The sequence below is a fragment of the Dermochelys coriacea genome, chromosome 4 (genome assembly GCF_009764565.3).
Source record: "Dermochelys coriacea isolate rDerCor1 chromosome 4, rDerCor1.pri.v4, whole genome shotgun sequence".
Classification (NCBI taxonomy): Eukaryota; Metazoa; Chordata; order Testudines; family Dermochelyidae; genus Dermochelys; species Dermochelys coriacea.
Window position 1 is genome coordinate 125538805 of NC_050071.1, and position 27853 is coordinate 125566657.

General features: G+C 42.3%; 1 protein-coding gene and 1 long non-coding RNA gene across 4 annotated transcripts in view; one reads left to right on the forward strand and one right to left on the reverse strand.

Annotated features, from left to right (window-relative positions):
* The window catches only part of SH3BP2 (SH3 domain binding protein 2), an 81765-nt gene that overhangs the window by 38911 nt on the left and 15001 nt on the right, over positions 1 to 27853 (reverse strand). For 2 of the 3 annotated variants that reach the window (XM_043512567.1, XM_043512566.1), the window contains exon 2: positions 2957 to 3014. The exons of the other annotated variant lie outside the window; for it this stretch is intronic. The gene's annotated coding sequence lies outside the window, so the exon portion shown is untranslated. The remainder of the gene's footprint in view (positions 1 to 2956; positions 3015 to 27853) is intronic. 3 annotated transcript variants of the gene reach the window in all.
* LOC122459721 lies at positions 3829 to 7443 on the forward strand. The gene is made up of 3 exons (XR_006280580.1): positions 3829 to 4047; positions 5862 to 6218; positions 6670 to 7443. It is a non-coding gene; the product is annotated as an uncharacterized LOC122459721 (long non-coding RNA).

The following is a 27853-nucleotide window of genomic DNA, read 5'->3' on the forward strand; positions in this document are numbered from 1 at the left end:
TCTCCATAGCCCACAGACAGTGAGTGCACTGCAGATGGCTGCAATGGGAGTTTCCTCAAACACCGGGGGGGGGGGGGGGGGGGCGTTGGCTAGAGCTCTCAGCTCTGACTGTAACATGCTATCACTGAAGCATTTCAACTAGTAGGCTAGCTTGCGATGAACTGTTTACAATGATAGGTTGTGGGTAACACAGATGATCTCATCTATGAACTGTGCTCAGATCATACAATTAAGCTGTTAGCTTTAACAAACAGAACAGTTTGAGAGGGGTAGCCATGTTAGTCTGTATCCACAAAAACAACAAGGAGTCCGGTGGCACCTTAAAAAACTAACATTTATTTGGGCATAAGCTTTTGTGGGGAAATGGATATTTTTACCCACAAAAGCTTATGCCCAAATAAATCTGTTCATCTTTAAGGTGCACTGGACTCCTTGTTGTTTTTGCAGAACAGTTTGAGAGATCTGAACTGAAAACTTGAAAATAAACGGGCATTAAAGATCCATTATTATTTCAGGAGTTCCAAAGTTTAAAAGCAATAGATATGGAGCTGAGTGAGCAGGAAGAACAGTTAAACTGGTTTTTGCTTAGAGAGTGATATTTTAGCTAATACTTTTATTTGTATAAGTCTACAAGGCATGCAAAAATTCTAGCTTGTCTCGTTGCTTATGGACAACTGAGTAGCAAGCAGCTGAAACTCCTTTCTTATTGAGACTCTAGTCTGTCCATTCTATCAATAAAACAGAGAATTTACCTGGCTTTTATTGCCTATTTTACTTAATACATACAAAACAAAAAAAACCTATCATAACTCCCACAGCAAACCTACATTAACGTCATGCAAATTTTACACAAAGATTCAGAAAATGCAGAAATGATGGCTCTAAAATCAACAATAGCTCAGCTGCACTCCACATCCCACATATTTTAGGACCTACTGCTGGTCATAAAATCTATGTAACCAGGAAAAAAAGGAACCCCAGTTAATACAAGTGTGCAGTAAGGTAGAGTTACTGTTGAAACCTATTTTTTGTATTTCCTAACTGAAAGGGATTTTTTTGGGTATATTTAAGGAAATCTTGGAATTTGCAGATTATCAGAGTGCAGCAAAATTTGCAAAGAAACCAAAACACTGTGGGATCCATGCTTACTTTTGTGTTTACTATTTTCTGGCTGTTCCTGATGCTAAGGCATTTTGGAAGCAGGAAGCATGTGCACACATCCCTCATTGAAAATCTCTAGTACAAACTTCAAGCAAAACATGTGCAGCAGTAGCCCTGGGCCTGATCAGGAGAACATGCAGGACATGGGAACAGGGTTTCATTAGTTTCCATTTTAAGGAAATCTGGGATGTTGGAGTTTTGTCTATTGTTCATTCAAAAACATAAAAAATAACTGAGTAGAAAAGATACTGAATAAAAATCATTTAAAAGAAGATCCTTAGAGTATGACATTTAAAGAAAAAGAAAGCCCATCAATAACATCTTTTCAAATATATCTACCAGCAAACAGCTGCAATGAGAAAGTTTATAAATACTGTTATTGTTCCAAACAACAACTACAGTAACTCCTCACTTAACAGGTTTCAGAGTAGCAGCCATGTTAGTCTGTATCTGTAAAAAGAAAAGCTGTAGCTCACGAAAGCTTATGCTCAAATAAATTTGTTAGTCTCTAAGGTGCCACAAGTACTCCTTTTCTTTCTCCTCACTTAACGTTGTCCTGGTTAATGTTATTTTGTTGCTATGTTGCTGATCTATTAGGGAACAAGCTTGTTTAAAGTTGCGCAATGCTCCCATATAACGTTGTTTGGTAGCTGCCTGCTTTGTCCACTGGTCGCAGGATTCTCTGGAAGAACAGCCCCTCCTTGTGGGGATTAGAGCAGAGGGGGCCGGCAGCCCCCCGCATTGACTCCCCTAAATTCCCTGTAAAGTCTGTGGCTCCGCAGCTGCACAGCAGCAGATCAGCTGTCCCTCCCCCCAGGGCTGTGCAGCTCCTGACCTGCCCTCTGCCTTGGAGCCGCTCCGGGGAGCTTCCTGAGGGAGGGGGGAGAGGGGTGCTGATGTCAGGATGTCCCCCTGCTCCTGCCCCCGCTCCATACCCCCACTCCACAAAGCGGAGGAGGGGGACAGGGCTCAGGGACAGAAAGGAGGGAGCTTGCTGGAAGCTGTCCCTTCCTGTCTGATCTGTTTAAAAGGGCAACGTACTTGAAGTGGGGTCAGTGTACTCAAAGGGGCAATGCACATCTCTCTCTCTCTCTCACTCATGCACTCACCCCCCCACCCACAGCACTTTGGAAAGTCAGCACCTGTGCAGCCGTGTATGTGCTGTCAAGAGGAGGGAATGTTGCGCTCCAGCTGGATAGCGTGGGCTCACCATGTTGTTTTTGCAGGGAACCGTTTGCAGCTACTGCCCTGCATCTATTGCGTTTCCTCCCTCCTGCCTCAGTCCATGCTGCCTTGAGGAGCGTGAGGCAACATCAACCCTTGCAGGCTCAGCCGAGTGCTAGTTCATCATTTAGCAGCAAGGCATTCCTGGGGAAATATCCCACCCTGTTACTCCACCACCTCAACCAAGCTTTACAATCACTCATTGCTGTGTACAATATTAAACTGTTTGTTTAAAATTGTTTAAAACTTACCCTGTATATGTATACAATGTCTTTTGTCTGGTGAAAAAAATTTCCCTGGAACCTAACCTCCTCCTATTTATATTAATTCTTATGGGGAAGATGGATTTGCTTAACGTCATTTTGCATAAAGTTGCATTTTTCAGGAACATAACTACAAAGTTAAGTGAGGAGTTGCAGTATTTAACTAGATTCTAAATAAATGTAGTGAGCCACTCTCTCCTCCCCCAATCCCCACTAGGAAGCTCATGATCCTGTCTCTGATATACAGGAGGTAGAAATTAGCTCCTCTCCTGGTGGATACTGGTACTACTTTATATATCAAGTTTTACCTCTGCAGGCAGATTGCTGCACTCAGCACCAAGGAGGAAGCTCAACTTCTATCAGACCCTGAGAGAGAAAATGAAACTTTTTTTTTAATTCTGCTTACAAAAAAAAAAATCGTGTGATACAATTTAAAGACAAAAAATAACAAAGGTCATCTTCCATTGTAAATTTACTGCTGCACAGCATTATACAGTGCTGCTCTCCAAACAGAGATGCAGCAAAGCTATAGTATAGAAATTAGACTTCATATTTGGAAACTAACTAGGAACAGGTGACTTAAAAATAAAACATTATCTACTTCTGTGTGTTATTTTCTACATTACAGTACTGCCTAGACGAGGCCCCAACTGGTCTAGGCAACGTGCAGCCACATTAGAGAAGGGACTACCAGTTACAAAGAGTTTCTAATCTAAACAGACAGGATGAAGGGTGGGAAAGGAAATTGATACACAGAGAGGAAATGCTTTTCCCACAGAGCAGGTCAGTGGCAGAGCCAGAAACAAAACCCAGGTTTCCTGACCATCCAGCCACGTGCCCAAACCTCTGGACCACATTGCCACTCAAACCACCCAAAAAGACTTTACAGAATGGGCTAATCTTAATCTAGGAAGGAGCTTGGTACTGTAGTAATCTGGTTATAAATAATATACCACAATACTTGCACTATAAGCTTTTGGGGGCAGAAACTGTCTTTGTTGTGTATTAGTACAGTGCTTTAGCAAATCTGGGTCCTGGTCCATGACTAAGGCCTCTAGCCAATTCTTCAAAGCAAATAATTACTATACTACTTCTTGGAGTAGAGGGGGCATGGTGGACATAAAAGTATCTGGAAAAGTCAGAATTAAAGTTAGGTTTAAAGACAGAGCACTACTATGTTCCATAAGGATAAGGTGCCACTGGGTGTTTAAGAGGAGAGACAGAGGAGTCACCAGCAGACTGTGCTTAAGAATGTCAACAGCAGAGCCTGGCAGCCTCTACCTCCTGATGTGTTTCTTTGCTTAAATTTGGGATACTGGGTTTTTATTTACCTTCAGATGAAATACTTGGTTGAAAGGGATTCCACTATACGGGACAGCAATCAATGGGATTTTTGCAGGTGAGGAAGCTTCCCCTCTGATTTAAAATAACTCTGCAAACAGTTATAATTCTGTGAAACTAGTTTGCTTTACTATACGATTTATAAAAATGCACATACCATTGCTTGAATACTAAGGGATCAATCAGGGGAGATCTTTCAATGACACTGCAGCTTATTTTAGAGTTAGGAAGTCCTAGGTGGAAAGTGGGGCTCTTTTCTTTTGGGGAGGGGTGTTAAAATCCCCTCATGAACAGTATTGTGCTCCGAGTGCGAGTATTAGCACAACACTGACCTATTCCTTTGAAGCTAAAAATGTATTTAAAAAAAATTCAGGGTTAGTAATGCAGGCCCCTCTCCAGATAGGATAGACATTCCATGTACAATACTGCAGCACACATTTGATTACATTTAAGAGAAAAAATATTTGCATGAATTTAAAGCTTTAAGAAATCTGACCACAGTATTTCTGATTGAATTTGTACATAATTACAACTGTCATAGTACCAAGAGCATGGTGTTAAAAAAAAAAAAAAGTAGCACACTACTGGAGTTATGATTTTAAATACTCAGATATTGCTAGTCTTGCACAGATACTTGTTTTTGGAAGCCATAAACAGACTACGGACCAGATTTGGACTGAGCGCGAGCAGCTGCCAGTGCATTCTAATCTTGAGGACAAGAATGATTTCTATTCACATGCAAGCAAAAGAGAAAGAGGATTCAATTAAGATCAGCCCCATATCTTCCACATGTCTCTTCCCCAACTAATTTGAGTGTTAACTCCATGGATTCTTTTGTGTGTGTGTGTGTGTGTGTGTGTGTGTGTGTGTGTGTGTGTACACAGATATATATCTGTACACACACACACACACACACACACACACACACACACTCACCTCACTCCTGAACACTTATTTTCACTGGGGGGAGTGGGTGGAAATCTACTTACTTCAAGTCCAGATAACTTGTTTTGATTTCACAATATAATGAAAAAAATCAGTAAAAACTCATCCCTCTGAAGTGACATTTTTCTTTCCACTTTCAGAATGTTACACGGAAAAGAAACTAAACTAATTCATTGCTCTTCCTTTTCATCTCTCAATCACTGTTCCCTTTTGTCTCTGCTCTATAGCTGTCTTGGTTCACCCCAGTGAACTAGTGGCATGGACAGTTGGCATGCATACTGTAGGAGTTGCAAAGTAATGCCTGATTTTTTCTTGCTTTTGTTAATCTTGCAAATAATTCTTCATGGACCATGACAATACTCTAAAATTATTTGCAGTGGATTCTCATTCAACCCTTTAGTTGATGCAAAGGTTCATTAGAACAGAAAGGAGTGTAAATCGTGACATTTATTGTACATTTATTGTGCCCCAAGGATTACATGAGAAAGAAAGAAGGGTGGGTGGAGAGAAAGATCTCTACCAAGTTTACCAGAAGCTTTTAAGAACTCAGTAGGGCCAGATTCTATTCTCACTTATAGCCTGTGCCTGTGAAGTTAGTGGGCTGCGTGGGAGCATGAAAGCAGAATTTGTTTAGAAAAGTCATGTACATCAATAAAACACAAGTGTGTATTAGAGTTCCCTTGGAAACAGCCATCTCACATGAGCGAGGCTAATAATTGCAACTGTTTTAGTTTATCTGGATGGGATAAAGTAAGTCTGAAGTTGGAAGGGACAGGGTAAATACTATAATAAAAAATAAGAAAAGTAATACAACACTGACATTAAAACAGTTGCGGTCAAGTAGTTCATGCCCTAATCTGACCTACTTTAGATCTAAAATCTGACAGCGAATTGGGGATATATTACTTTCATTTTTTTTTAATCCAGGCTTGTTGCAGATGTACAAGTTGGGAGGCATCATCAATACAGACAAGGATCAGAATATTAAACAGGAAGATCTGGATGATCTTGAAGACTGGGAGTGACAGAAATGGGATAAAACTCAATAGTACAAAGTCGTGCACTTAGGGTCTAATAACAATTTCTGCTACAAGATGGGAGCTCCTCAGTTGGAAATGACTGAAGAAGAGAGAGACCTGGATGTGGGGGTCAATCACAGGATGACCATGAACTACCAACACAAGGCGGCTATGAAAAAAGCAAATGGGATCGGACCTAAGATGCATCAAGTGAGACATTTCTAGTACAGATTGAGAAATATTAATGCCATTGTACAAGGAACTGGTAAGACTTCATTTGGAATACTGTGTTCAGTTCTGCTCATGGAAGTTCAAGAAAGATTAATTCAAATCTGAACAAGTGCAGAAAAGAGCTACTAGGGTGATCAGGGAATGAAGAGGCTATTTTAGGAGATTCTGCAGAGACTAACAAATTTATTTGAGCATAAGCATCGGATGCTGTAGCTCACGAAAGAAGTGAGCTGTAGCTCACGAAAGCTTATGCTCAAATAAATTTGTTAGTCTCTAAGATGCCACAAGTCCTCCTTTTCTATTTTAGGAGAGGAGACAGGAACTGATGCACTCTCATTGTGCTGGGGAGCTGCCCACACAAGGGGTGCGGATCCCTTACTTGTCAGAGCATAGCACAGGAAGCTACCTGCACCTCAGTGCACAGGGCGGATGAGGCTGGGCAGGTTCATACATCCACTAGTCAACGGCCCAATTTTCTCCCACAGAAGGGTTAAGGCTAAAGCTTAGTGAGCAAGCGCACCTGCAGAGCAGCTGTGCCATTTAGCAGTGGCCTGAGGGCAGCGGTGAGAGTTCCCGTTCCTGTGGGCATGCAGCTGATTTACTGGAAGCTTTGTTCTGGGAAAGGATTTTCCACATCACGAAGATGTTCTCTGAAAAAACAGATTTCAAGGTAAGAGATTTCCACTAAGGCTTCCAATAGATATTTGAAAAAAAGGGAAGTTATAGCTACTGGAGAGTATCAGATAGGCCAGCCACATCTGTCCTGTGGTTTACTTATCAGATGTATCAAAAGGATTCCCTCCAAAACCCACAAATCAAATATTTATTTAACTCCCTTGTACTTTCTACAGCTAGACAGACTCTGGACTACATGAAGACTGACTGGATTTTCAGTCCAGTTCCCAACAAACACCTACAACATACACACACACACACACACACACACACAATGTAAAGCAAATAATTAGCGAGCATACTAGCACTAATTGGTAGCTGTGACACATGGCTAGAAAGGGTTAAACACCCGGCAAAATAAATAACCCTCAAAAGATATGTGGGGAGATGATTTTTGTGTTTTTGTGTATTTACATCTGTATGAGTAGGGTCAACAATGTAATCAATGGTCCCTGTCTATGCTGTATTCTGAGAATTCGGAGGCCAAAAGAACAGCCTACCATTTAAATTAATTGTAAACACAGGATATCTCGGTATTCATCTCTCTTTGAAATGTACTGTGAATGGTGGAGGAACAAGCAAACAGCCTTGTGTTAATTCATATAGCTAAGTACCCCCTTCAAAGTCATCCCAATTACCTTTTGTTCCCTGCGGAAATCCCAATTTGTCAAAAGACATGAAATTATGTAAAAGATCCTTGGATCCTGATTCTGTCATCTCAGATCTGCTTAAGCTTCATCAGGGGAAGTTTGAGTCACAAGATTGAGGTCCCAGTTGTGCTGGTACGCCCTGAAGGTGATATTGGATGTTGGACTATAATCTATGAACTATTTTTGAGAGAACTCTTTGCAACTACAAAGCTCACCGCTCTGCTATGAATCTGCATCTCAATGAATTGAACTTACGTCTCTATGTATATTGATCTTTTAACCATACTCTCTCTCTTTCTCTTCTGTGTTTTAATAAATTTTAGTTTAGTTAATAAGAATTGGCTATAGCGTGTATTCGGGTAAGATCTGAAACACTGATTAACCTGGGAGGAAATGTGTCCGATTCTTTGAGATTGGTAAACCTTTTCTTTTAAATGAAGAAATAAGATTTACAGAAATGTTCATCATATTTGACGTGGGTACCTGGATGGAGGCCTCAGGCTGGATCATCACTTTAAGGGAACTGTGTTGTTTGGACTTCTGAGTAACCGGTAAGGTAATAAAGAAGCTGTTTTGTGCTGGTATGATAAATCTAAGTATTGGAATATCCACCAGCTTTATGGGGATTGTTTGCCCCATTCTTTGCAGTTCACCCTAATTGAGTGACCATAGCTGGCTCCCCACTAGGGCCCCGGTCACAGTAGCCTAGTTGGCAGTACCAATGGAGCAGCCCATAAGAGCAAACTCTTCTCTCTGACCTCTCTGGAGTACGGTCCCAGGATACACAATCCAGCATCTTTCACAAACGTTAAAATAAAATAGCTACTTATACTAGTTGCTACATCTCCTCCATTTTGTACTACCTGCTCCTCATCCAGATAATCTAACACTTTCTTAACTTTTAGTTTGCTGCCCATTTCAAACAATTTGGTAGCATCTGTAACATGGGGGGCGGTGGGGAGAAGAATTCTCTAAGCTCTCCTTATATCCCCAACACAAGTCCCCAATCAGACATTATCTAGGGATGGACAGCCTGTCAAAGACCAGTTTCCATATCTGCAGCAGCAGAGACTGGAAAAGGTTTGCTGCATCTCACAACAGCTGGTGTACCCGCCCCTTTAACAGCCTGCCATAGGGGGCATATTCTCAAAGAATGAGGCAGATGTTTAGATCAGTGGGTCTCAACCTTTCCAGATTATTATACCCCTTTCAGGAGCCTGATTTGTCTTGTGTATCCCAAGTTTCACCTCACTTAAAAACTTGCTTACAAAAATCAGACAAAAATATAGAAGTATCACAGCACACTATTACTGAAAAATTGCTTACTTTCTCATTTTGTCTGCATTAAATTTTAGTTTGTACTGACTTCACTAGTGCTTTTTATGTGGCCTGTTGTAAAACTAGGCAAATACCTAGATGAGTTGATGAACCCCATGGAAGACCTCTGCATACCTCAGGGGTACATTCACCGCAGTTGAGAACCACTGATTTAGATGACTAAATCCCATTCCACCCAGAAAATTACATAGCTAGAACTGTCTAAAATGCTTTGAAAACATTCCTATCTGAGACTTTACTAGAGACTGAGTCAGTGACTTCTGAATTACAGGGAAGAGCTCAAAATGTTCACGTCTGGTTGATTAGTTAGTCATTTAGGAGTTGCAGGTGCTCAGCACTTGTGCAAAACAGGTCACTTACTTGTTTGCCTAAATACAGACCCAAGTGTCTAACTCTGGTCAGCCAAGTTTCCAAATGAGGGACAGTCTTCATAGAATATGTCTTGATTGAAAAGTACCCTGGATAATTGGCACCTGGGCATAAGCAGCCACCTTGCAATGCCCCACCTGAGTCACTCGTCCTCACTGGTGCTGCATGGGCTTCTGGGGGTATATCCCAAGGTTCTTGTGCTGCAGTAAGCTGAGCCACGTTACAATTCTTTCCCAGTGAATTGTGGGAGAACTCATCTATCCATCTGGACATGTAGAGGGAATTGTGGGATGGCACTGAATGACTATCAGCACGTGAGTAATTTAGCCTGCATCCTCACTGTAAAGTGGACAGGTTACCAGTCCAAATGAAAGCACCACTCAAACTTCTGTGAATAACCTGAAGTCAAGGGAGCTAGCCCCAGTTGAAAGCACTACCAAACTCGGGTGAGAGGTTTGTGTGTGGATGGCAGGCGGGTTAGGGACAACACCCAGTAAGACCCTGGGCTAACTGCAATGAAGACATACCCAAATGTTTGGGGATGAAAGGTGCTATAAAGCTGAAATTATCTGATGTGGTCTCAAGCCCTTATCTCTATAATACAGACCAAATCTGTGACCAGGAGAGCAATGGAGAAGAAACAGGCTGTACACGCTCCTCCCAGTCCAAAAAGACTGGATTACTTCTCAAATGTTTAACAGATATATTTGTTAAGCAATGTGTCAAGTTAATAATTCATTCAGTTTCTAGCAGCACTGTCACAAGAATAATGATTAACCATTCCAAATTTTCCTCAGAGGAGCCACGCTGCAGAGTTAGCTGCAAAGTTATAAAGTAATGTCTTAAGGCCAACATCTGTCCTCAGATGCATGTAAGCAGCTCACACTGAAGTTAAGAAGAGTTATATGTCTGGACCCAGGAGCAGATTTGTCTAATAATTTTGTAATAAATTTCAGCAAAAGTTTGGGAATTTATGACGTATCTTGCCTATTTAAACAGTCACAAGTGGGAAAGGGTTGATTTTAAAAGTGATAGTGGAAATAGGTTTGAAAGGAAAATATGCAAATATTTGTTATTAAAAGATTAATTTGTTTCCAGGATGATGATTAGTTTCTGTTGGTACAGTAGCTGAAGTTAAAAATAGGTTAGGGGAAACAAAGGTTCATGCCAAACCACTCTCTGCTACTCTATTTTTTGGTCTGAGGTGACAGACTTTGCTAGTCTAAGAATATCTCAATTTTGTCTAATCAATTTCCAACTCCCTTCTTCCTTTCTTCCCTCACATTTAAATGGAACCTATCTAGACATTTTAGTTTTCAAGTGCATTTGTTAGGAACTAAAGTTATTTTTCCACATTAACCTTTAAATAAGAGGAAAGAATTATAATCTAAGCTTCTTAGATGTTTTAGAAGAATTTCACAAACCATAAACATGCATTACGTTCAAGCACTCCGATACTAAATCAAGTTTAAAATTTGCAATCATATGATGTTATGTATCTTGAGTCATGGAATTTGCTGCCGAACCGACCTCTTGCTACATAGGTTGTGCTCCAGAATCCAAGCATTCACTTTACACTTATGTTGCTAGCACTTTTAGTTGTGCAGAAAATCTTCTATATAACAAAAATAAATATTAACTAATACATAGTTGTCTTCCTGCAGCTAGCCTAAAACAATAGCTCTGAGAAAGACAAAGTGCCCCCATTCATATAAATGAATAATTAACTCAGAATCCTAACGGCAAATATATATCTTCATATATATTTTTAACTCTCTCATTGTTCATTGCTTTAGCACAAACACATCCAGCCAAATCAATATACTAACCTACCACGGTTGGGTGCAGGAGCAATAGGGCACTGGGCAACTGAAGGCTATCAAGAGTTGCTGGAATGGAAAAAATAAGAGTTTGAGACCTCTTTCACAAGTTTAAAATCAACTCTGTGTTGTTTCACAAATGGGAGGTAAAAAGGAGATTCATTCCCTTTTCTGTGCCAAAATCTCAACCTGCTAGGTTCCCAAAATCCAAACTGTCCCCCATGTCTTCCAAGGAGCCAAAAGCCCCAAATGTCTCCTCTGCCAAAACTTTTAGCTCCTTTCTCTCTCTTCCCCTTCTCTGCAAAACTTCTACAAAGCAGTTGTGAGTTTTAAATATAAAATTCTGGAGCACACTAGAGTTCTGGGATGGAGGAAAAGTGTAAAAAAATCAACCAATTTACTATCCAATTAAATAAAAAAACTGACTAATTGTTAAATTAAATATGAAAATAAACAAACATACACTTTTTAATTTATTCAATTCTGCTGCAGAATCTCTAAGCTGCTGCAAGGAGTGCTGCATCTACCAGCAGACCCTGAGCAGAATTTCAGCGCAGAAGGAAAAAGATTTCCCACCGCACCAGGGCAAAGGCTCCTTCAGCTGGTTGAAAATCAAACATAAAAATAGAGTCAAATGTACTCAGCAGTACTTGTGGCATCTTAGAGACTAACAAATTTGAGCATAAGCTCACGAAAGCTTATGCTCAAATAAATTTGTTAGTCTCTAAGGTGCCACAACTACTCCTTTTCTTTTTGCGAATACAGACTAACACGGCTGCTACTCTGAAACCTATTTATCCAAGTGTTCCTCTTCGTTATTTTGATTCTCTTAAAACAAAAGAAAAACGAGAAACAAGAAAATTAAATGCAAAATCTTATGTGAACACAACATGAAGATGGAGAATGAGTAATCACCCCAATGTAAGGATGTTTAGAGTTAAGGCTGCCTCTATGCATTATTAGAAGGCCAATCACTAAATGGCACAGCATAGGTTTGCTTTAACTTTATACTTGGTGCTTTAAAATGGTCAATTTCACAAAGCTGAATACAATTATGAGTCGAATTGGTTGGGAGAAAATTTAAAGAGAATAATGTGAATGTAATTGGAAACTGTTTAAGAACATTTTACTAGCTGCCTAAAAGGGTGCAATCACACAATTGAGAAAAAAGGCCACAGATTAAAAAAAGCCTACCTGACTGAGAAAAAAAGTGAAAGCACATATAATTTTTTAAAAAAATATGTTTGCAGTGTTTGCAAAGGAAACCTGCACAACAACTTCAAAAGGTGAGCCTAGGAATTTGAATTGATAACACTGCTAGATACTAAAACCCCTGGATTTAAATGGGACACTGGTTTCATGGCCCATTGCAACAAACTGAACACGCACCACCTCTGCCTGCTAACCATTAATGGCCCACTTCAAACCCCTTTTGAACCTGCCTGCTAACCCTTTTTGCCCACACTATCTTAAGTGACCTCCTACCACCTTATGCTTTATTCTTAACTATGTGTCCTTACTTGTACTTAACTCACTCTGATTTCTTTCCCCAGATCAGAAAAACTCTGTGGCTTATGGCAACAGAGGTTCTCAACCAGAGGTACAGAGAGGTCTTCCAGGAGGTACATCAATTCATCTAGATCAGTGTGTCTCAATCTGGGGGTCACGACCCTGGGGGGGAGGTGTCATAGGATGGGTTGGGGGGGTCACAAGTGCAAGGCCAGTGTTAGGGGATGAAAAGTAGGGCAAATGCCCTGGGCCCCACGCCACAGGGGGCCCCCGCCAAGCTAAATTACATGCTTCAGCCCTAGGCAGCAGCAGCTCAGGCTTGAGCCCCGCGGCTCAGGCTTCAGACTCCTGAAAGGGATACAGTAATCAGAAAAGGTTGAGAACCACTGCACTAGAGAGCTTATGGTGCAGCTGCACTAACGTAAGCTCTCTGTGTAGTCGTTCTACACGGAGCTCTCCTGCCCATGTAGTGTTGTCTACACTAGCACTTAAGTCAGCATAAGTTATGTTGCTCGGATTCACACCTGTGAGTAACAATTTATGTTGACAAACTGTGGTGTAAGCCTTGAAGTCTGAAAGCTTGTACCTTCCACTAACAGAAGCTGGTCCAATACAATATATTACCTCACCTACCTTGTCTCTTAAAAAAATATAACAAAAGAAAGGGGAACTTGAGAAGAATGAATGAAAATCAAACTAGTAATTGTAGAAAACTGGCAACGGAAGCAAAAGGACACAAGTAGAAATGTACTGTCAGCAGCATTAGACGATAATGAGTTTTCTGAAGTATGTTAGGAATAAAAAAAATCCTACAACTTGTATTGGTGTTAATAGAGGGAAGTGGTAGAAGTGTCAACAATAATGCATAAGTGTTCCAGAAATATTTCTGTTCTGTATTTGGGAGAAAGCCAGATAATATAGTCAGAGCATGGCAACAAAACACTTTCCATTCCAACAGTAACTCAGGAGGCTGTTAACAGCAGCTACAAAAGATAGATATTTTTAAAATCAGCAGATCCAGATAATTTAGATCCAAGAAGCCAAGCCCTAGTCAAGGAGCTCTCTGGGTTGTCAAGGTATGCCTACACCATGATAAAAAAAAAACATAGCACTGAGTTTCAGAGCCCAGATCAGCTGACTCAGGCTAGAGCTCTAGGGCTATGAAATTGAAGCGTAGATGTTTAGCCTCAGGCTGGAGCCTGGGCTCTGACACCCTCTCTCCTTGTGCTGTCTTATAGTCTGGGCTCCAGCCCAAGCCCAAAACTCTACAGGTTTTAAAAGAACAAGAAGCAGTGGTCTCAAGTTGCAGTGGGGGAGGTCTAGGTTGGACATTAGGAAACACTATTTCACTAGGAGGGTGGTGAAGCACTGGAATGGGTTACCTAGGGAGGCGGTGGAATCTCCATCCTTAGAGGTTTTTAAGGCCCAGGTTGACAAAGCCTTGGCTGGGATGATTTAGTTGGTGTTGGTCCTGCTTCGATAATGGGGTTGGACTAGATGACCTCCTGAAGTCTCTTCCAACCCTAATATTCTATGACTCTATGAATACAATTTTATAGACCACAGCCCAAGCCCCATGAGTCCAAGTCAGCTGACTTGGGCCAGCCACATCTGAACCATCGGTCTTCTATTGCAATGTAGACATGCACTTAATGATGATTTTCAAATCAGTCATGGAAAGCTACAGAAGTTCCAGAAGACGGGAAGAAAGCAAGTGTTGTGCCAATATTTAAGAAGAGTAAAAGGGATGACCCAGTAATTATAGAATTGTCAGCCTGACATTAATCCCAGGCAAAATAATGGAAAAACTGAGATGGGACTTGATTAATAAAGAATTAAAGAAGGGTAATATAATTAATGCCAGTCAATAAGGGTTTATGGAAAACAGACCCTATCAAACTAATTTGGCTATTTTTTTTAAATGAGATTACAAATTTGGTCAATAAAGATAGTAGTGCTGATGTAATATACTTAGATTTCTGTAAGGCATTTGATTTGGTACAGCATGACATTTTGTTTTAAGAAACTAGAATGATATAAAATCAGCATGTACACATTAAATGGCTAAATGATAGGTGTCAGAATACAATTGTAAATCTAGTGGGTATTTTTAGTGGGGTCCTGTAGGGATTGGTTCTTAGCCTTATCACATCATAATCTATGAAAGATTGGTTGGGTTTAGCTAATGTGCTAGCTATCCCTGACCTAAACACAACCATTTCCCCCAGTATAAATGCAGGGTGGCACTTTGTCAGTCCGTTTAGCTAGGCTAGAACTCAACCAGCTAAAAATGGTACGATGAGGTGATACTCTCAATCTACCCTGGAGAAAATGGTCAAGTTTAGGTCAGGATTATTTAGCACACCAGTGAAGCACAATCAGAGATCGACCACTTTTCCTAGTCGAACCAAACCCCAATGTCACTTGAAATTGAGAATATGCATGCTCCTGACACTGTTGTAGCTGGCATCCCAAAATATTTACGTGCCAGATGCGCTAAAGATTCATATGTCCCTTCATACTTCAACCACCATTCAAGAGGACAAGCATCCATGCTGATGACAGGTTCTGCTCAATAACAATCCAAAGCAGTGCGGACCGACATGCTCATTTTCATCATCTGAGGCAGATGCCACCAGCAGAAGGTTGATTTTCGTTCTTGGTAGTTTGGGTTCTGTAGTTTCCACATCGGAGTGTTGCTCTTTTAAAGACTTCTGAAAGCATGCTCCACAACCACCCCTCTCAGATTTTGGAAGGCACTTCAGATTCTTAAACCTTGGGTCGAGTGCTGTAGCTATCTTTGCCCTGGTCTACACTAGGCATTGAGGTCGAATTTAGCAGCGTTAAATCGATTTAACCTTGCACCCGTCCACATGACGAAGCCCTTTTTTTCGACTTAAAGGGCTCTTAAAATCAATTTCCTTACTCCACCCCCGACAAGGGGATTAGTGATAAAATCAGTTTTGCTGGGTCGAATTTGGGGTACTGTGGATGCAATTAGACGATATTGGCCTCCGGGAGCTATCCCAGAGTGCTCCACCGTGACCGCTCTGGACAGCACTCTCAACTCAGATGTACTGACCAATAGACAGGAAAAGGCCCGCGAACTTTTGAATTTCAATTTCCTGTTTGGCCAGCATGGCAAGCTGCAGGTGACCAGGCAGAGCTCATCAGCAGAGGTGACCATAGAGAGCTCATCAGCAGAGGTGACCATGATGGAGTCCCAGAATTGCAAAAGAGCTCCAGCATGGACCGAACAGGAGGTACGGGATCTGATCGCTGTATGGGGAGAGGAACTGGTGCTATCAAAACTCCGTTCCAGTTTTCGAAATGCCAAAACATTTGTGAAAATCTCCCAGGGCATGAAGGACAGAGGCCATAACAGGGACCCGAAGCAGTGCCGCATGAAACTTAAGGAGCCGAGGCAAGCCTACTAGAAAACCAGAGAGGCGAACGGCCGCTCCGGGTCAGAGCTCCAAACATGCCGCTTCTATGATGAGCTGCATGCCATTTTAGGGGGTTCAGCCACCACTACCCCAGCCGTGTTCTCTGGGGCTTTGACCCAGAGATGGAGATAGAGGCAACACGGAAGCAGGTTTTGGGGACGAGGAAGATGATGATGAGGTTGTAGATAGCTCACAGCAAACAAGTGGAGAAACCGGTTTTCCCAACAGCCAGGAACTGTTTCTCACCCTGGACCTGGAGCAAGTACCCCCCCCCGAACCCACACAAGGCTGCCTCCCAGACCCGCCAGGCAGAGAAGGGACCTGTGGTGAGCGTACCTTTTAAAATACTATATATGGTTTAAAAGCCAGCATGTTTAATGATTAATTTGCCGTGGCATTCGTGGCTCTCCTGGATATACTCCCAAAGCCTTTGCAAAAGGTTTCTGGGGAGGGCAGCCTTATTCCATCCACCATGGTAGGACACTTTACCACTCCAGGCCAGTAGCACGTACTCGGGAATCATTGTAGAACAAAGCATTGCAGTGTATGTTTGCTGGTGTTCAAACAACATCCGTTCTTTATCTCTCTGTGTTAGCCTCAGCAGAGTGATATCATTCATGGTCACCTGGTTGAAATAGGGTGCTTTTCTTAAGGGGACATTCAGAGGTGCCCGTTTCTGCTGGGCTGTTTGCCTATGGCTGAACAGAAATGTTCCCTGCTGTCAGCCACGCGGTGGGGGGAGGCAAAATGCGACCTTTTAACGAAAGCACATGTGCTATGTATGTAATGTTAACAGCAAGGTTTACTGTGAAAGAGTGTACCCATTGTTCTATAAAATGTGTCTTTTCAAATACCGCTGTCCCTTTTTTTCTCCACCAGCTGCATGTGTTTCAAGGATCACAGGATCTTCTCCTTCCCAGAGGCTGGAGAAGATTAGAAGGTGAAAAAAAACACACTCACGATGAAATGTTCTCTGAGCTCATGCTGTCCTCCCACACTGACAGAGCACAGATGAATGCATGGAGGCAGACAATGTCAGAGTGCAGGAAAGCACAAAATGACCGGGAGGAAAGGTGGTGGGCTGAAGAGACTAAGTGGCGGGCTGAAGCTGAAAGGTGGCGGCAGTGTGATGAGAGGAGGCAGGATTCAATGCTGAGGCTGCTGGAGGATCAAACTAATATGCTCCAATGTATGGCTGAGGTGCAGGAAAGGCAGCAGGAGCACAGACTGCCACTACAGCCCCTGTGTAACCAACTGCCCTCCTCCCCAAGTTCCATAGCCTACTCATCCAGACGCCCAAGAACGCAGTGGGAGGGCCTCCGGCCACCCAACCACTCCACCCCAGGGGACTGGCCAAACAACAGAAGGCTGGCATTCAATAAGTTTTAAAATTTTAAACTTTTAGAGTGCTGTGTGGCCTTGTCCTTCCCTCCTCCACCACCCCTCCTGGTGCTTCTCTCCTCCACCACCCCTCCTGGGCTACCTGAGTAGTTATCCCCCTATTTGTGCGATGAATTAATAAAGAATGCATGAATGTGAAGCAACAATGACTTTATTGCCTCTGCAAGTGGTGATCCAAGGGAGGTGTGGAGAGTGGTTAGCTTACAGGGAAGTAGAGTGAACCAAGGGGCGGGAGGTTTCATCAAGGACAAACAAACAGAACTTTCACACCGTAGCCTGGCCAGTCATGAAACTGGTTTTCAAAGCTTCTCTGATGGGCACCGCACCCTCCTGTGCTCTTCTAACCGCCCTGGTGTCTGGCTGTGTGTAACCAGCAGCCAGGCGATTTGCCTCAACCTCCCACCCCACCATAAATGTCTCCCCCTTATCTCACAGATATTGTGGAGTGCACAGTAAGCAGTAATAACAATGGGAATATTGGTCTCACTGAGGTCTAACTGAGTCAATAAACTGAGCCAGCGCGCTTTTAAATGTCCAAATGCACATTCTACCACCATTCTGCACTTGCTCAGCCTGTAGTTGAACAGCTCCTGACTACTCTCCAGGCTGCCTGTGTATGGCTTCATGAGCCATGGCATTAAGGGGTAGGCTGGGTCCCCAAGTATAACTATAGGCATTTCAACATCCCCAACAGTTATTTTCTTGTCTGGGAATAAAGTCCCTTCCTGCAGCTTTTGAAACAGACCAGAGTTCCTGAAGATACGAGCATCATGTACCTTTCCCAGCCATCCCATGTTGATGTTGGTGAAACGTCCCTTGTGATCCACCAGTGCTTGCAGCACTATTGAAAAGTACCCCTTGCGGTTTATGTACTCGCCGGCTTGGTGCTCTGGTGCCAAGATAGGGATATGGGTTCCGTCTATGGCCCCACCACAGTTAGGGAATCCCATTGAACCAAAGCTATCTACTATGACCTGCACATTTCCCAGCATCACTACCCTTGATATCAGCAGATATTTGATTGTGTTGGCTATTTGCATCACAGCAGCCCCCACAGTAGATTTATCCACTCCAAATTGGTTCCTGACTGACTGGTAGTTGTCTGGCGTTGCAAGCTTCCACTGGGCTATTGCCACTCGCTTCTCAACTGTGAGGGCTGCTCTCATCTTGGTATTCTTGCGCCTCAGGACAGGGGAAAGCAAGTCACAAAGTTCCATGAAAGTGCCCTTACGTATGCAAAAGTTTAGCAGCCACTGGGAATCATCCCAGACCTGCAATACTATGCGGTCCCACCAGTCTGTGCTTGTTTCCTGAGCCCAGAATCAGCGTGCACGAGCCTGCCCTATTAGCACCATGATGCCCACACTGCCAGGGCACGTGCTTTGAGAGAAGTCTGTGTCCATGTCCTCATCATTCTCGTAGCCGCGCTGACATCGCCTACTCGCCCGGTTTCACTTTGCCAGGTTCTGGTGCTGCATATACTGCTGGATAATGCGTGTGGTGTTTAATGTGCTCCTAATTGCCAAAGTGATCTGAGCGGGCTCCATGCTTGCCGTGGTATGGCGTCTGCACAGAAAAAAGGTGCGGAACGTTTGTCTGCTGTTGCCCTAACGGAGGGAGGGACGACTGATGACATGGCTTACAGGAAATTAAAATCAACAAAGGGAGTGGCTTTGCGAGAAACTGAATGGCTGCCTCAAGGATAGAACTCAAAACTGGCAGGCTGTTGATTTCACAGAGGGAGGGAGGGAGGGAGGCAGGAGAAAATGAATACAAACACAAATCTGGTCTATTTCTTGTTTTGAGCCACTTCATCTATCTTTATACATCTTGCTGGCAGCAGACTGTGCAGTACGACCGCTAGCCATCGACACCTCCTGGGTGCTCGGCAGAAGACGGTGCAGTATGACTGCTGGCCATCATCTTCTGCTGACTGCTGATTAAACGACAGTGCACTGCTGGTAGGACTCAATCGCCATGAGACGAAACAAGGGAAAATGACCTGGCTGAGTCACTCCCATGTTTGCCCAGGCGCTCGGTTAAAAGAGCGCCCAGGACTACGTCGACGATGGCTACCAGTCATACTGCACTGTCTGCTGCCAAAAGGCAATAAACTGCTGCTGTGTAGCAATGCAGTATCACATCTGCCAGCACCCAGGAGACATACGGTGACCGTTAGCTAAGCGGGCTCCATGCTTGCCATGGTATGGCATCTGCACAGGTAACTCAAGAAAAAAGGCGCAAAACAACTGTCTGCCCTTGCTTTTACGGAGGGAGGGAACAGGGGCCTGATGATATGTACCCAGAACCACCCGTGACAATGATTTAACCCCATCAGCACTGGGATTTCTACCCAGAATTCAAATAGGCGGTGGAGACTGCGGGAACTGTGGGATAGCTACCCACAGTGCAAAGCTCCGAAAGTCAACGGTTGCCTCAGTACTGTGACACACTCCGCCGACTACATGCACTTAGAGCATTTGTGTGGGGACACACACACTTGACTGTATTTAAACGCTTTCTACAAAACTGACTTCTGTAAATTCGACCTAATTTCGTAGTGTAGACATACCCTTTAGAAATCTCACATTGGTTCCTTCTTTGCGTTTGTAAAATCTGCACAAAAGTGTTCTTAAAATGAACAACATGTGAGGGGTCATCATCCGAGACGGCTATAACATGAATGCGGGTAAAACAGAGCAGGGGACATACAATTCTCGCCAAGGAGTTCTGTCACAAATGTAATTACCGCATTGTGCCATGCAAATGCCTGTTCTCACTTGCTGATGAATAAGAGGGCAGCATTTTTCTCCTGTAAATGGAAACAAGCTTGTTTGTCTTAGTGATTGGCTGAACCAAAAGTAGGACTAAGTGGACTTGTAGATTTTTTTTTTGTTACATAACTGCACTCAAAAACAAATCAATAAAACTTCAGAGCCTACATTTGTAAGTTGCATTTTCATGACACAGAGGTGGCACTAAAGTACTTGTATGAGGTGAATTGAGAAATACTATTTCTTTTATCATTTTTATAATGCAAATATTTGCAATAAAAATAATAATATACACTTAGATTTCAACTACAACTTAATACAATATATATGAAAATGTAGAAAAACATCCAAATATTTAATAAATTTCAATTGGTATTCTATTGTTTAGCAGTGTGATTAAAACTGCAATTAATTGCGATTTATTTTTTTAATTAAAAAAATTGCGATTTATCACAAGTTAACTGAAATTAATCGATAGCCCTAGACAGAAGCAGTACCGCAGATCGTAGGTGGTCAATGGTCTACAGATTGAGAGCCAATGCCATTAATGGAAGTAAATTCAGAAAGCTTTTGAACTAGTCTCTGTTACAAGTTATTTCTAAATATTAAAAGAGTTAAACAGGACTCCCTCCAGCTCTGGCCTTCCTTGAGTTTCTGGGCCTTTTGAATAGGTAAAAAGAAAAGGAGTACTTGTGGCACCTTAGAGACTAACAAATTTATTTTGTTATATATAAATTTATCCTATTTTCAACATCTCCGACTCAAGGAATATTTCCAACACACCTCTGACCAACGTATTAACCCACAGAGACCTTCCTACCAACACTACAAAAAGAAGGATTCTGGGTGGACTCCTCCTGAAGGTCGAAACAGCAGCCTGGACTTCTACATAGAGTGCTTCCACCGACGTGCACGAGCTGAAATTGTGGAAAAGCAGCATCGCTTGCCCCATAACTTCAGCCATGCAGAACACAATGCCATCCACAGCCTCAGAAACAACTCTGACATCATAATCAAAAAGGCTGACAAAGGAGGTGCTGTCGTCATCATGAATAGGTCAGAGTATGAACAAGAGGCTACTAGGCAGCTCTCCAACACCACTTTCTACAAGCCATTACCCTCTGATCCCACTGAGAGTTACCAAAAGAAACTACAGCATTTGCTCAAGAAAATCCCTGAAAATATTTAAATTTGTTAGTCTCTAAGGTGCCACAAGTACTCCTTTTCTTTTTGCGAATACGGACTAACATGGTGGCTACTCTGAAACCTTTTGAATAGGTTGTAACTCCATAAGACTTTTATTTGATATCTGTTCACTCCACCATCAAATGTCCACAGAGATGGTCAGAATCCCTTTAGTGGCATGGTAGATGGCTAGGTTTGTAAGTGGCCAAAAGTGCTACCATATGAGGGCAATTATTTAGCCCAGCTCTTTATAATCTGTTTTTTTAATTGCCAGAGCCTATGCTTTTCAGTTTCCTTTTTCCTGGGCTAAGAATGACAGGGAGAAGAACTTCTTGAGGAAGAGCTCTAGTAGAGAAACCCTAGCTAGTCAAGTTTACAGATTTAATAATTTTATTAAGATGATGTTGAAGTAAAAAGAAAATGGTACAGAGTTTACGCATAGAAGTTTCTGGTTATCAGGGAATAAAGGTACAGATTATCAAGGGGTGCGAAATTCAGTTTAGGAACTGGTGGCGTAAGGAATACATAATCTGCAATCTCCCCGATTGGGGGTAAAAGTTTAATGGGTCAAAGTACAGACATTGAGATATGGGGTATGTTGTTCATATAATGGCTATGTTCAGGTGTGGAGTATAATGAGTGGATACGATGATGAGGATGGATTTACACTCATTTGGTGGGATTTAATGTTCAGTGAGTTTATGGTTCCAGTTCATATGGTCCAATGGAAAAAGTCTCTCAGTCCCTTTCCCATAGTTGATGCATGATGTCGTAGCGGCTCACACCTCCTGGTACTGTCGGTGGCCAGTGATGTGTTCGATGTAGATGTCCCTGGACCATCGGATGGTGTCCGACACCAGGAGGCACCTCATACTATACAGCAATTTACCACAGGAATTCAAGCTATTCCCCTTCCTCAATTGTCCCAAAGCAAAATCTGCATGAGATGAACACACTAGTTTATAGAGAGCAAATTTTAGCCCTGGTCTAAACTACAAAGTCATGTTGGTATAACTACATGGCTCAGCAGTGTGGAAAATCCACACTCCTGAGCAATGCAGGTATACCAACCAAACTTTCAGGGCAGACAGTGCTATGTCGACAGGACGGCTTCTCCTGTCAACATAGTTACCGCCTCTCAGGTAGGTGGAGTACCTACGCTGATGGGAGAAGCTTTCCTGTCAACACAAGTAGCATCTTCACTAAGTGCTACAGCAGCGCAGTTTCTGAATGGGAGGTTTGTTGAGTAGATTTGTTGCATTACTGCAACTTCTTTAATGTTTTCAAACCAGTTAACTTTAACTTTTTTTAAAAATCTGTTTGTTTCTGCCAAAGCATTTATGGCTGAGCACCTGCAGCCTCTGTATTGAGATCCTCAGAACCTCTAAGAGTCAGGCCATTAGTGTATGAAATTCACCCCTTGCCTGGGGAAAAGTAATTTGCACAAAATTCCTGCATGTGCTCCATGAAATATGGGCAATCTACTACCTCTATAACCTCATCATCTCAGATGCTATTTTCAATACACACACCCTATTTGCACTTATAAACAGAAAAGAACTTTATGGTGAGAACTCTACTATTTTAAAAGGCAAGTTTTCAAGAACAGCAGCAAAAAACCTTCAAGACTGGGTTTCACAAAATATTATGGAGGCATTATACTGTCTCTAGAGTTGAGGATACATTGAAAGTTCCATCTTAGTTCGACGTCCCCCTCTAATTTTTTGTCTCAGCAAACAATTTGAAGATTTGTGTGTGTAATGTAGGTTAGGAGAAGAATTTTCTTTTGAAAATTTCATCACATTAGGAAACCAGAGTGTCTGAAGTGGAGTATAAAGAGGTACACAGATGAGACTTTCAGGGACATAACTTCCATCCCTTTCAGATGATGTCATTGTATCCTCTCACTCTGAGGATACCTCTCGGGGGTATGGGACCCCTCCCTGTTGTTAGAAAGAGACAGGTAATAGTAATGGGGGATTTGATTGTTAGAAATATATAGTTTGATTTCTGATGACCAGAAGAACCGTAAAGTGAATTGCCTGCTGCCTCATGAGACATCTAGATAGATGTATATGCAATGCTGGGGAAGAGCTGATGGTCATTGTATATGTAGGCTCTAATGACATAGGGAAAGGTAGGAGAGAGATCCTGGAGACCAAATTTAGGCTGCTAGCGTAGCCTATAGATAAGGCTACAATTTAGTCACAGAGGTCACAGCAGTCTCAGATTCCGCAACTTTACCCCGCTTCAGCTGCTGGGCTGGAAGTGGAACTGTGTGCCCTTGTCCTGCAACTGGGGCTGGATGGCTGGAACCAGGACCCTGCAGCCCGTGCCCTATGGCTTGGGTGGGGTGAGGGGGCTGCAGCAGGGACTCCACACCTGTCCCGCAGCTCCAGCCAGCTCCAGAGTGGGGGCTCAGCACCCCTGTGGCTGCGCCCTTTACTGCAGCCACCAGGGCTGTGTCCCCCACCATAGCAGGGGACACGGCCTATCTGTCCCCCTCCCCCATGAGACTCCATTCCTCGCTACTTAGCCCTGCCCCCAGTTATTTTTAGTTAAGTCACGGACAGGCTTCGTGAATTTTTCTTTACTGCCCATGACCTGTCCATGACTTTTACAAAATCTTAACCTTACCTATAGGGCTAGCTTGCTTGCATAAAACCTTTTCTTATGAGTTTAATCATTTGTTATAATAAATAACAAGCCTATAATGTAATAGGTTTATCAATTTGTATAAGGGTATTTTAGATGTAACGCAAGGAACCTACAGGCAACATCCTATATGTTAAGCTAAGGCAAGTTAACATACATATGATCGATACCTTCACCCTAAATAGGTGGTGATGAGCTAAAGTATATATGTTTGTGACCTTTCACATAGATAAGTGGGAAACTTAAAGCAAGTTGGTAGGTAAGGCCACCCAAGTTCATGGCCTTTTTCAGACTTAACAGGTACACCACAAAAAACATGGAAATAACTGGTCAGGACAGATATAAGAGAGGTGAGGATGAGCTAATGGTCTCTAATAGATTCATAGATACTAAGGTCAGAAGGGACCATTCTGATCATCTAGTCCGACCTCCTGCACAGCGCAGGCCACAGAATCTCACCCACCCACTCCTATGAAAAACCTCACCCATGTCTGAGCTATTGAAATCCTTAAATCATGGTTCAAAGACTTAAAGGAGCAGAGAAGCCTCCCTCAAGTCAACCATGCCCCATGCTACAGAGGAAGGCAAAAAACCTCCAGGGCCTCTCCAATCTGCCCTGGAGGAAAATTCCTTCCCGACCCCAAATATGGCGATCAGCTAAACCCTGAGCATATGGGCAAGATTCACCAGCCAGATACTACAGAAAATTCTTTCCTGGGTAACTCAGATCCCATCCATCTAATATCCCATCTCAGGGGATTTGGCCTATTTACCCTGAATATTTAAAGATCAATTACTTACCAAAATCCCATTATCCCATCATACCATCTCCTCCATAAACTTATCGAGTAGAATCTTAAAACCAGATAGATCTTTTGTCCCCACTGCTTCCCTTGGAAGGCTATTCCAAAACTTCACTCCTCTGATGGTTAGAAACCTTCGTCTGATTTCAAGTCTAAACTTCCTGGTGGCCAGTTTATACCCATTTGTTCTTGTGTCCACATTGGTGCTGAGCTGAAATAATTCCTCTCCCTCTCCTGTATTTATCCCTCTTATATATTTATAGAGAGCAATCATATCTCCCCTCAACCTTCTTTTAGTTAGGCTAAACAAGCCAAACTCCTTAAGTCTCCTTTCATAAGACAAGTTTTCCATTCCTCGGATCATCCTAGTAGCCCTTCTCTGTACCTGCTCCAGTTTGAATTCATCCTTTTTAAACATGGGAGACCAGAACTGCACACAGTATTCTAGGTGAGGTCTCACCAGTGCCTTGTATAATGGTACTAAAACCTCCTTATCCCTACTGGAAATGCCTCTCCTGATGCATCCCAAAACCGCATTAGCTTTTTTCACAGCCATATCACATTGGCAGCTCATAGTCATCCTATGATCAACCAATACTCCAAGGTCCTTCTCCTCTTCCGTTACTTCTAATTGATGCGTCCCCAACTTATAACTAAAATTCTTGTTATTAATCCCTAAATGCATAACCTTACACTTCTCACTATTAAATTTCATCCTATTACTATTACTCCAGTTTACAAGGTCATCCAGATCCTCCTGTATAATATCCCGATCCTTCTCTGAATTGGCAATACCTCCCAGCTTTGTATCATCTGCAAACTTTATTAGCACACTCCCACTTTTTGTGCCAAGGTCAGTAATAAAAAGATTAAATAAGATTGGTCCCAAAACCGATCCCTGAGGAACTCCACTTGTAACCTCCCTCCAACCTGACAGTTCGCCTTTCAGTAGGACCCGTTGCAGTCTCCCCTTTAACCAATTCCTTATCCACCTTTTGATGTTCATATTGATCCCCATCTTCTCCAATTTAACTAATAATTCCCCATGTGGCACGGTATCAAATGCCTTACTGAAATCTAGGTAAATTAGATCCATTGCATTTCCTTTATCTAAAAAATCTGTTACTTTTTCAAAAAAGGAGATCAGGTTGGTTTGGCACGATCTACCTTTTGTAAAACCATGTTGTATTTTGTCCCATTTACCATTGACTTCAATGTCCTTAACTAATTTCTCCTTCAAAATTTTTTCCAGGACCTTGCATACTACAGATGTCAAACTAACTGGCCTGTAGTTACCCGGATCACTTTTTTCCCTTTCTTAAAAATAGGAACTATATTAGCAATTCTCCAATCATTCGGTACTATTCCTGAGTTTACAGATTCATTAAAAATTCTAGCTAATGGGCTTGCAATTTCAGGTGCCAATTCCTTTAATATTCTTGGATGAAGATTATCTGGGCCCCCCGATTTAGTCCCATTAAGCTGTTTCAGTTTCGCTTCTACCTCTGATATGGTAATATCTACCTCTATATCCTCCTTCCCATTTGTCATGCTACCATTATCCCCAAGATCCTCTTTAGCCTTATTAACGACTGAGGCAAAGTATTTGTTTAGATATAGGGCCATGCCTAGATTATCTTTAACCTCCACTCCATCCTCAATGTTAAGCGGCCCCACTTCTTCCTTCTTAGTTTTCTTCTTATTTATATGGCTATAGAACCTTTTACTATTGGTTTTAATTCCCTTTGCAAGGTCCAACTCTACTCGACTTTTAGCCTGTCTCACTTTATCCCTACATGTTCTGACCTCAATTAGGTAGCTTTCCTTGCTGATCCCTCCCATCTTCCACTCCCTGTATGCTTTCTGCTTCTTCTTAATCACCTCTCTAAGATGCTTGCTCATCCAGCTTGGTCTACAACTCCTTCCTATGAATTTTTTCCCCTTTCTTGGGATACAGGCTTCTGATAGCTTCTGCAGTTTTGATTTAAAGTAATACCAGGCCTCCTCTACCTTTAGATCCATAAATTCTTCAGTCCAATCCATTTCCCTAACTAATTTCCTTAATTTTTGAAAGTCAGCCCTTTTGAAATCAAAAACCTTAGTTGCAGATTTATTTTTGTTAATCCTTCCATTTAGTTTGAACTGAATTAACTCATGATCACTTGAGCCAAGATTGTCCCCTACAACCATTTCTTCTATGAGGTCCTCGCTACTCACCAAAATTAAATCTAAAATGGCATCCCCTCTAGTCGGTTCGGCAACTACTTGATGAAGGAATCCATCAGCTATCGCATCTAGGAAAATCTGAGCCCTATTATTATTACTAGCACTGGTCCTCCAGTCTATATCTGGGAAGTTAAAGTCTTCCATGATCATGCAGTTTCCATTAGTATTTACTTTATTAAAGACATTAAAAAGGGCTCTATCCATATCCAAATTAGATCCCAGAGGTCTATAGCACACCCCAAGCACTATCGTAGGAGAGGCTTTACTAGTTTTCTTCCCCAATGTAATTTTTGCCCAGACGGACTCTGTCTTATCCATTGCATCGCTTCTTATTTTTTTACATTCTACCTCATCATTGATATACAATGTTACTCCACCCCCTTTACCTTTGTTTCTGTCTATCCTAAACAGCACATACCCTTCAATACTTGTAGTCCAGTCATGACTACTATTCCACCATGTTTCTGTTATCCCTCTAATATCTGGTTTCACTTCCTGCACCAGTAGCTCTAGTTCCTCCATTTTGTTACCTAGACTCCTCGCATTGGTGTACAAACATCTTAATTTTTGCTGTTTGGCCTCGCTCACATTTTGTACCCTATTAGGCACAGTCATTCTACAGCCAGTATAACCTATTAGACTAGTATCCACACCGCCCTCGCTCCTTATATACATTCTCCTACCCACAGCTGTATCCTTTCTTACTTCATCTTCTTCCCTCTCAATGCTAAAATCTGGCGTGGAGATTTTCTGGACATCTCCCATCCATCTCCCCCCAATTTCTAGTTTAAAGCTCTCTATCAGTTGTGCCAGCCTTG